This window comes from Triticum dicoccoides, chromosome 6A (assembly GCF_002162155.2).
Source record: "Triticum dicoccoides isolate Atlit2015 ecotype Zavitan chromosome 6A, WEW_v2.0, whole genome shotgun sequence".
In the NCBI taxonomy this organism is placed as follows: Eukaryota; Viridiplantae; Streptophyta; class Magnoliopsida; order Poales; family Poaceae; genus Triticum; species Triticum dicoccoides.
The window spans coordinates 383,130,220-383,141,440 of NC_041390.1; the positions used below are offsets into that span (position 1 = coordinate 383,130,220).

Below are 11,221 nucleotides of genomic sequence, written 5' to 3' on the forward strand. Positions count from 1 at the left end.
CATGAGAGAAAAGAGAGGAATCAGCGGGCAGAAAGGAAAGGAAGGAGGTGGTCGATGGGGAAGGGATGGACTGGCCGACGGGGAAGAGATGGATTGGCCGGCGGGGAAGGGAGGAATCAGCCGGCGAGGCTCAGATCAAGGAGGGGAAGGCGGTGCACCTCGGAGTGAGAGGTGATAGGGCTGCGAGAGAGCGAGGGGTGAGCGGTTCCGCATGGTCCGTCCATTCTCGAGGTCTTGCCTCATTCCGCATCTGGACCGAATATTCGGTCCGCGGGAACGAATTGGTGTCGTCCCATATGTCCAACTGAACGCAAGAATGAGGCCTCGGAATGGGTCGGACCCATGCCATTCTAGTCCATGACCCCAACCAAACACACCCTAGGAAAACATAAAAGGTCTTCAAAAGCAATGCCTCCAACAAGGAAACAGTGCACAAGCACCATCGTTGCTTGATCCAAGATCTTAGGTTTTCACCCTGAAGAAGTCCAAGCTCTCAAAACAATTCCTTCAGCAAGGCAATTGTCAGGTACAACCAATGAAGGCCAGACCTTAGGTTTTCACCTTGAAAGTCACGACTTGGTACCCAAGGAGCAACACCAAAAATGAATTCTTCCAGTGCCGCTGCCCCAACTTACACTGCTGCTCCTGAGAGTTACCAAACACCCGGCTGACTCCATCACCTGAAGGCTCCGCCCGTCTAACTGACCCTTCGATATCAGCCGCCATGACCTTCTTCATAGTTGTCTACGCCATAGAAATCAAGAAGCCGACATGTCCTATGGTGTCAACAAACAATAGAGCTTCGCGCCACACCGTCATGGAACCTCATAGGCCGATATGGCATGCACGATCGAATGCTATCCGATCCAGATATCTTAGGCGGGATCTCCGACGGCAGTTCCGGAACACGTCGATGATAGAATGAAGGAGGACAGATCATGTAGGACATCGCCATGATAAGAAAAGAGCATGAGGACATCCACCATTATTTCCATGGCAGCAGGCCCCCACACCACCCCCATCCAGCCCGCCGTCGTGTGCCTTCCAACATCCATGGCCTGAAGCCTGCCAACCAGAACCCCATGCCGCATCAGCCGACGAGGCACTCAGCCGACCGCAACTTTGGGCCGAGTTCGACCAACCCACCCAGATCAGATCAGAGGGATCGACAACCCAAGCCATCACTGCAAGCCGGGGCACACCACCGGGCGGAGCACCTCACCACACCCGACACTGAGCAGCACCGCCGCCGTCAGATCGGAGCCATGCCGCCGCTAGATCGGAGCAGCGCTGCCGTCAGGGAGGGAGAGGAGCCGTGCCCATGGAAAGGCCCGCCGTTGTCGGCACTGTTTGGGCTTTGCCTGATAGAGACCGTTAGCGGCGGCGAGGGAGAGGTGCTGGACGGGAGGGCCGGCGGTACTAGGTTCCCCCGAGCCGTCAGTACGAGCGACGCAGGGGTCTTCTCTTCGTGCCTCCCTGCACATCATGGAATACATAGGATATTTCTTCTTCATAGTTCACACCAACATGCTACGCAGCCGATGAAAGTACAACTCCAAAACATTTCCTGGTTCTAGCAGCCGAGACGTTGCACTGTCAAACTAAGGCTCCTAGCAACAAGAAACAATGCCCTCCCTTGTACGCCTTCTCCTGACGATCTCCTTGGGCCTAAACCTCGCGGCCTTGATCACCACCGCCAACGACTAATTCATCTACTCTGGATTCAGTGGCTCCAACCTCGCCATTGATGACACCGCCACCATCACACCGGACGGGCTCCTAGAGCTGACAAACGGCACGGCGTACCAGAAAGGCCACGCGTTCCACCCGGCCCCCCTCCGCCTCCGCGACTCCACGACCATCGGTGTCGGTGATGGCAAGGTGCGGTCTGTAAGACAATAGGCTTTGGGGGAAACCGGCACAACCCTCTAGGGGTGGCCTATCACTTATATATATAATGAGGTGGTATACAGCGTTACAATATACACATGTAAATACAGCCTAACACCCTCCCTCAATCTTAGCCACTTTCTAATGAATCTAGAAGGGTAAGATTGCGCCTGCAAGTCTCAAACTGTGGCAAAGGCAATGGCTTGGTGAAGATGTCAGCAAGTTGATCCTTGGAAGAAATAAACTTGATCTGTAGTTGCTTCTGAGAGACACGTTCACGCACAAAGTGATAGTCAACTTCAATGTGTTTCGTTCGGGCATGGAATACCGGATTTGCAGAAAGGTATGTAGCACCGATGTTATCACACCAAAGAACAGGAGGCCGTGATTGGGGTATACTTAACTCCTGAAGCAAGGACTGTACCCAGATGATCTCTGATGTGGCATTGGCCACAGCCTTATACTCAGCCTCAGTACTGCTACGCGAGACAGTAGCCTGTTTCCGAGCACTCCAGGCAATCAGGTTAGAGCCAAAGAAGACAGCATAACCCCCCGTGGATCGCCTGTCATCCGGATTGCCAGCCCAGTCTGCATCAGAATATGCTGAAAGACAACCAGAGTCAGACGGCCGAATATGCAAACCATGAGCCACCGTGAAACGAATATAGCGCAAAATCCGCTTAACAGCAGACCAATGAGTGTCACGGGGTGACTGCAGATACTGGCAGACTCGGTTAACAGCATAGGAAATGTCTGGCCGCGTGATCGTCAAGTACTGGAGCCCACCAACAATACTCCTGTACTCTGTCGCATCAGAAGAAGAAAGAAGCACACCATCAATAGCATTGAGCTTATCAGTGGTAGACATGGGTGTAGTCGTCGGTTTGCACTTAAGCATCCCAGCTCGCTGCAACAAATCCAGAGAGTACTTCTTCTGCGTCATAACAAGGCCAGCAGCACGAGAAGTAACCTCCACACCAAGAAAGTAATGAAGCTTCCCAAGGTCCTTGACCGCAAAATCAGCACCAAGTGAGCGAACAAGCGCAGTAGCAGCCGACTGAGAGGAGCTGACCAAAATGATATCATCTACATAGACCAACAAGTACATAGTAACCTCAGGCCTTTGAAGAAGAAACAATGAGGAGTCAGCAGTTGATGATGCAAAACCATGAGCACGAAGAGCCATTGCAAGACGAGCATGCCAAGCACGAGGAGCCTGCTTCAGACCATAAATTGCCTTGGACAGACGACAGAGATGATCAGGGCGATCCGGATCAGAGAAACCCGGAGGCTGGCGCATGTAAACCTCCTCCACCAAGACACCATGAAGAAAAGCATTTTGAACATCAAGCTGACGAAGAAACCAACCTCGAGTAACAGCCAGAGAGAGAAGAAGTCTGATGGTAGTAGGCTTGACCACTGGACTGAAGGTGTCTTCATAGTCAAGTCCAAAACGCTGTCGAAAACCACGAGCAACCAGACGAGCCTTATAGCGCTCAATGGACCCATCAGAATGCCTCTTCACTTTGAAAACCCATTTGGAATCAATGACATTTACCCGTGATTGTGGAGGAACAAGAGTCCATGTCTGGTTGCGAAGAAGCGCTTGATACTCCTGCTCCATGGCCTCTCTCCAATGAGGAATGCACATAGCAGCTTGATACGTGCGTGGCTCAGAGGATGGATCTGCGAGAGCAGCAGACATGCACGCCGCTAACCAAGAAACTGTGCCATCGTGACGTTGCTTAGGCTGAAAAATGCCACTCCGACTGCGCGTATGTGGACGTAGAGCAGCAGCAGGAGCCGGCGGAGGCGAAGGTGACAGAGACGTAACGGTCGCCGGAGATGCAGGAATCACCTCAGGCGAGCTCGGGACAGATGACTCCAGGCTGCATGGCGAAGACTGGCCCGACGACAGGGGCTCAGAGTCCATGGGCGAACCGAGAGTGGGCGAGGCCAGCTCCGGTGACACCGGTCCAGACGGCCTTGGCGAGGCGAGAGCAGGCGAGGCCGGCCCTGGTGAGAAGGGCCCAGACACCCTGGGCGAGGCAGGGGCGGGCGAGGCCAGGCCTGGTGATGACTGCCCCGACGCCCTGGGCAAGACGGGGACCGAGGAGGCCGGCCCAGTCGGCGGGGTTGCAGGGCGCGACGATGGCGAAGGCAGCCCAGAAGCCAGAGGCGACCGGGCCAGGATGTCGATCGGCCGTGCATGAGCATGGAAACCGAGGCCATGCAGGGGCGCCATGTGCTCCTCATGCACAACAGAAGGTGCCTAGGATGAAGGCGATGGCGACGAAGAGGAAGATGGCACTTCCAGAATCTCCAAACGAGCCCCACGACCAGTGCCTGCACCATGGTTAGGCAACAATAGAGGAGAATATGCAACATCATCAAATTGGTCAGAAGCAACAGAGGATGAATGCATGACAGGTGGCTCGGTAGTGGACACAGGGAGTTTGGCAAAGGGAAAAACATGCTCATCAAACACAACATCCCGAGAGATGTAGACACGATTAGTGGGCACATGAAGACATTTGTATCCTTTATGAAGAGAGCTATAACCAAGAAAAACACACTTCTTGGAACGAAACTCGAGCTTACGCTTGTTATATGGACGGAGATGGGGCCAGCAAGCACACCCAAACACCTTGAGAAAGGTGTAGTCCGGTTGTTCATTAAGGAGAACTTCAATGGGAGTCTTCATATTCAAAACACGAGTGGGAGTACGATTGATGAGAAAACATGCAGTGGTGAAAGCATCACTCCAAAAACAAAACGGAACAGATGCATGGGCCAAAAGAGTCAGACCAGCTTCAACAATGTGACGATGCTTACGTTCTACTGAACCATTCTGCTGATGTGTATGTGGACATGCTAAACGGTGAGTGATCCCAAGCGACTGAAAGAAGGAGTTGAGGTTGCGATACTCGCCACCCCAGTCCGACTGAACATCAACAATTTTGTGCTTGAGAAGGCGTTCAACATGTTTTTGGAACTGAACAAAAATGTCAAACACATCAGATTTACGTTTGATAAGATAAAGCCAGGTAAAGCGGCTGTAAGCATCAACAAAACTGATATAGTAATTATGACCACTAACAGAAGTCTGAGCAGGACCCCATACATCTGAAAACACAAGTTCTAAAGGATGTTTCACCTCACGACTGGACTCCGAAAAAGGAAGTTGATGACTCTTCCCCTGCTGACAAGCATCACACACTGCTACATCTTTATTACTAGACACACTAGGAAGCTCATGACGACGCAAAACATGCCGGACAATAGGTGTGGCCGGGTGACCAAGACGAGCATGCCACTGTGACAGAGATACCCGAACTCCACTGAAGACGCGAGCGACGCCAGGATGCTCTAGACGATAGAGACCTTGGCAGAGCTGCCCACTAAGAAGAATGTCCCTCGTACCCCGATCCTTAATAAAAAGATCAAAAGGATGAAATTCACAAAGCACATTATTATCACGAGTGAGTTTAGGAACTGAAAGAAGATTACGTGTCACAGATGGAACTCGAAGAACATTGCGAAGTTGAAGACTCCTATTGGCATGTCTAGTGAGAAGTGATGCTTGACCAATATGAGAGATGTGCATACCTGCTCCATTGGCGGTGTGGATCTTGTCGGAGCCATGGTAGGGTTCACGAGTGTGAAGCTTCCCCATCTCACTGGTCAGGTGCTCTGTCGCCCCAGAGTCCATGTACCAGTGGGGATCAATGGAGTAGAACTGAGTGTGTCCCTGTGGCTTCTGCGGCGGCGGACGATCAGCCATGGCGACCTGACGAGCAAAGTTGCGTGTATCCTTCCCGTCATTGCCGAGACCAAGAAAACCCCGCTGGAAGCGCTTGTGACACTTCGAGGCCCAGTGCCCATCGCGACCACAAAGCTGGCACACACGTGGACCGCCAGCCCCTGGTAGCGTCGCAGTAGGAGGAGGGGCCGAGGCGGGTGGTGGTGACTGCCCCGAAGGAGCCCTGGATGAAGCAGAGGAGTGACCACCCTTGGTGGCGGCGTTTGCCGAGAGGGCGCCGTTGCCCCTGGATCGGCGCGTCTCGACTCGTTGCTCAGTAAGCAGGAGGCGTGAAAAGACCTCGTGTGCTGGCATGGGCGTGGAGTTGCCCCTCTCATTGATGATCTCGACTAGGGCGTCATACTCCTCATCAAGACCATTGACAATAAACGAGTTGAACTCGGAGTCGGTGAGGGGCTGTCCAATGGAGGCCAGCGTGTCGGTGAGACTCTTGACTTTGTTGTAGAACTCAGTGGCGGTGGAGTCAAGCTTCTAACACTCCCCAAGTTGGCGACGGAGCCCAGATACACGAGCCTGCGACTGTGCCGCAAACGAGCGCTCAAGAATAGTCCATGCCTCGTGGGACATCTTGGCGAAGACAACAAGCCCAGCAACGGCCGGAGAGAGCGACCCCTGGATGGAGGAGAGGTTCGCCTGATCCTGCGTTGTCCAGACACGGTGAGCCAGATTATAGACCGGACCGTGCATGCTGTCAACCAGCGCAGGAGGGCAAGGGAGAGAGCCGTCGACATAGCCAAGCAGATAGTGACTCCCAAGAAGCGGAAGAACCTGCGCGCGCCAGAAGATGTAATTGTCCGATGACAACTTGATGGTGATGAGATGGCCGAAGTGAAACGGCAGCGGCGGCTGCGATCCCATCGAGGAGACTGGCTGAGGTGAGACCACCATGGAGACAGTCAGAGGGGCAGCCGGCGCGGTGACAGAGGGCGCGATGGCCGCGGTTGACGCCGCGAAGCCTGCCAGCGCGACGTCCTCCGCCACCAGCGACGCAGTGGCCGAGGGCGCGACAGCCGCGGTTGACGGGGCAGCGGCAGTGTGGGCCACAAGAGCCTGCCCGGGCGAAGTAGCAGCCGGCGGGAGCGCGAAGAGGGAGCCGACGCTCCGTGTCCCGATTGGCGCCTGAAGAGAGGCGGCATCCAGCGGCCTCGAGAGAAGTGCCGCGAGGGAGGCCGGCAGAAAACCGGTGACGGTGGAGCCGGACGCAGCGGCGGACGTCATAGCAGTCGAGCGACGGCGACGGCGGGCGCGGCGGCGGCGGCGGTGGCAGCGGCGGCGGCGGCGGCGGCGGCGGTTTAGGGTTTTTAGGCGGAAGCGGACGTAACCTAGCGTGATACCATGTAAGACAATAGGCTTTGGGGGAAACCGGCACAACCCTCTAGGGGTGGCCTATCACATACATATATAATGAGGTGGTATACAACGTTACAATATACACATGTAAATACAGTCTAACACGGTCCTTCTCCGTCGCCTTCGTGTTCGGCATCATCTCCGTCTACCCTAACTTCAGCACCCATGGCATGGCCTTCATCATCGCCCCGCGGAGGAACTTCTCCAATGCTCTTCCTGCCAAGTACCTGGGCCTCACCAACATCCACAATGATGGCAACGCCAGCAACAACATCTTTGTCGTGGAGCTGAACACCATCCAGAGAGTGGAGTTCAAGGACATCAACGCCAACCACGTCGGCATCGACATCAACGGCCTGCAGTCCCTGCGGTCATACAACGTCGGCTACTACGATGACGAGAGCGGCGACTTCCGAAGCATGAAGCTCATCAGCCGCGAGGCCATGCAAGTGTGGATTGATTACCACGGGGAGAGGAAGGAAATGAACGTGACACTGGCTCCCTTCGACATGGCCAAACCTGCTAGGCCACTCCTCTCGGCCAGCTATGACCACTCCATGGTGCTCACTGAGCTGGTGTATCTTGGGTTCTCGGCGGCGACCGGTCGTGTCAATTCGCGGCATTTCGTTCTCGGTTGGAGCTTGGGCATGAGCAGACAAGCTCCGGCCATCGACATCGCCAAGCTGCCCAAGTTGCCTCGGGTTGGCCCGAAGCCTCGGTCCAAGGTCTTGGACATCGTTCTACCAATAGTCACGGCCACATTTTTTATTGGCTTGGGTGGTATCCTTGACCTGGTCATGCGGAGGAGATCAAGGTACGCTAAATTGCGGGAATATTGGGAGGTTGAGTTCGAACCACACCGCTTCTTGCACAAGGATTTGTTCCGTGCAACCAACAGATTCAAGGACAAGCATCTACTTGGCGCAGGGGGGTTTGGAAGGGTATACAAAGGCGTGCTTGAGACATCTAAACTGGAGGTTACGGTGAAGAGGGTGTCTCACGAGTCAAGACAGGGGATGAGGGAGTTCATAGCTGAGATTGCAAGCATCAGCCGCATCCGACATCGTAATCTTGTCGAGTTGCTCGGTTACTGCCGTCGAAAAGGTGAACTTCTTTTGGTGTACGCCTACATGCCCAACGGAAGCCTGGATAAACATCTATATAACAGTAGAGAGGACTAGCCTACTCTGAATTGGGCTTTGAGGTTTCAGATCATCAAGGATGTCGCGTCCGGCTTGCTTTATTTGCATGAGAGGTGGGAGAAAGTTGTCATCCACAGAGACATCAAGGCCAACAACGTGCTCCTCGACAAAGACATGAACGCCCAGCTTGGTGACTTTGGGCTAGCAAGGCTGTACGACCATGGGGCGGACTCGCAAACCACACACGTGGTCGACACCATGGGTTACTTGGCTCCGGAGTTGATACGCACGGGCAGGGCGTCCCCTCTGACCGACATGCTCGTCTTTGGCATATTCCTTCTTGAGGTTGCATGCGGACAGAAACCCATCAAGGAGAATGCGTAGGGCGGACAGATAACGCTCGTCGAGTGGGTGCTGGAGCATTGGCGTGATGGTACGCTCATGAAGACGATGGATGCGAGGCTCCAGGGCGAGTTCAACATCGACCAGACAAGGCTGGTGCTCACACTAGGGCTCAAAGCATCTCTAGACGCGCCACCAACAGGCCCTCCCTAGGTGATTTTTCAGCACCGGCGCTCAAAAATCGACCCAGCCGCATCCCGGGCCGAAACTGGCGTCAGTGAACTCAGGCCGAACCAGGGGCGCCCGGGGGTACCAGGGCGAGCGTTTTTTGTGCGAAAGAGGATGGTACCGCTGAGTCAGCGAGATGCCGCTTCGTCGTCATCATCGCCTCGGTTCCCGCAGGAATCAATGCGAAAGCTGCCGTGCTGCCGCGCCGACCAGCCTCCATTGATGCCTCACGGGCGGCGCAGTGAAGGCGTCGCCACCGCCCATGAGCCCAGCTGCGGCTCTAAAAGGCGACCTCCCCATCGGTGGACGCCGCAGCTCTCATCCCCCCCCTCTCCGGCGCAGAAAGCAAGACTCTCCCCTCTTCCCGCCGACGAAAGGATGGCCGAAAGGTTCCCAGGCGACGGCGCGGCGGCGAACGGCTTGGGCCTCCGCCACCTCCAGGAGCCGGAGGCGCGCCAGCTCTATGAGGCCGAGTACCCGGCACCCCCGGACATGCGAGTGTCAGGGCCATGAAGGCTGAGCTCCGGCGGCGTCCCGGTGCCCAAAGGGGCAGCGCGGCGGGCTGAGATCACCCGCATCCGGTCATCCCTGACGGAGGAGCGGCGGAATGACCCGCGCTACGCTGCCGACAGCCACACCCTGTGGACCATGTACTTCCAACACCGCCGCAAGGAGCAGATCGCCTCCACCAACGGCATCATCCCCCGCGGCCACCTCAATGCCGAAGGGTGGCGCGAGTGGTGGGGCGTGCCAGGCCGCTCCCTTGAGGCCGTCCTCGACCACATCGAGACCGGCAACATGCCGCGCCTCGAGTATCCGCTGCGGCCGTCCTTCTCTCGCCGTCGGGGTAGCTCCTGGACGCCGCGGCGGATGGAGCCGGGGTCATCCTCGTCGTCGGGCTCCGGCTCGCTGGTGCTCCACCCCGTCAAGCCCGAGCCAGAGGAGACGCCGCTCGGGCTCCGCACCTGCAGCGACGCCCTCATCATCAACGAGGGTGACCGGCCCTCCCCGCGCGGCTCCCTCCGCCTGGTCCGGCCGAAGCCCGAACCGGGGCTGCTCCCGGTGAAGCCGGAGCACGTCAAGATGGTGGCCCCCGACGACGAGTCCGCCCTCAAGTGGGCGAAGGAGGACTACGTCCGGGAGCAGGTGCGTCGCCAGCGTCGGGCATACGTGAAGCTCCAGGCCGGCGCCGCGGGCGCAAGGAGGGCCGTGTCATCATCCTTGACAGCGACGAGGAGGGCGAGGCTGGGCGGTCCAGTGCCCCACCGCATGTCGGCGACCCTGGACAGGCCTACAGCAGGGACGGCGGTGGCACAGGCGAGGCACGCGACAACGACGGCGACGGCGGCGACTACACCCGCTTCTACAGGCTTCTCGGCATGTAGACGACGGCGACGGCGGCGGCTAGGCGTAGTTTGTCATAGTTTAGGCATAGTTTTCATGTTTTCTGTACAAATTTCAATGAAATTTCGCCGAGTTCGTGTCAAAATCGCCAATTTTGCATATATTTGTATGGACTATCGCCGCACCCGGGGCGACCTGTGGGCCGACGACTGGGAACAAAGTCGCCCCCATATGCCAATCGAGCGTCGGCTCACCCCCAGGAAGCTCTTTTTCGGTGCCCTAGGGGGCCGAACAGCTGGAGATGCTCTCATATGCTCACACCCTCTCGCTAGCGCGAGGCCTGGCATTGGACAAGTCATGTGCTATCTGACTGGTGTTACGCCCCTCCCTGAGCTCACACCAACAAATGTGCTCACCTTGATGTAAAACAAGGGGTTCGACAAATCCGCCATCTCATATCTGGATCTGGTGTCGAGTTTTGGCACAATTTTCACCCTCTCGGGAGGAAGATAACTTTAGTGCTACTTTAATTCACGGCTTTAATAAGTTTTGCTACTAGTATTGTGCATGCGTAGTGCCAGAAGTTAATTAGAATTTTAAACCCAATAATTATCCTTTGGCCGCAATACACTTTTTTTGAAAGATCCAGCTTGGCTGGCTTCGATTGATTTAGAAGGGAGCATATGAGAAACAAAGTTTGATCAAGTGATCAAGATGAAAAAAAGAGGAACATCATAAAAGAAAACATGGGGGTCACCCTCGGCCCCTTCTATCTCTATGTTTTTATCTCACACCCAAATCCCCAAATGGGGGCTCGATAGCTCTTGCTCCGGCCAGCCGCCATTGCTCCATCATGCGTCGAATGACATCAATGACGTCCTTCCAGGTCACGGTCTTTTTTCTGAAAGAACAGTTGTTCCTTTCCATCCAAATCGCCCAGGTGGTAGCCATGATCATAGTCTTCACTCCCTTCCTGTTCTCTGCGCGTTGCTGCAACAATGGTCTTGACTGCCGAAGGCATGCAACGATGATCATGCAGACGGGGAGCGAGTGATGTACACACTTTCCATTCAACCACCTTTGCCCAAATTGCTCGTGAGAA

The 11,221-nt window shown here is 55.6% G+C and overlaps 1 pseudogene; it reads left to right on the forward strand.

Moving 5' to 3' along the window:
• Positions 1-1,626: 1,626 nt before the first annotated feature.
• Positions 1,627-10,632, forward strand: LOC119316953 (annotated as a pseudogene).
• Positions 10,633-11,221: the final 589 nt, after the last annotated feature.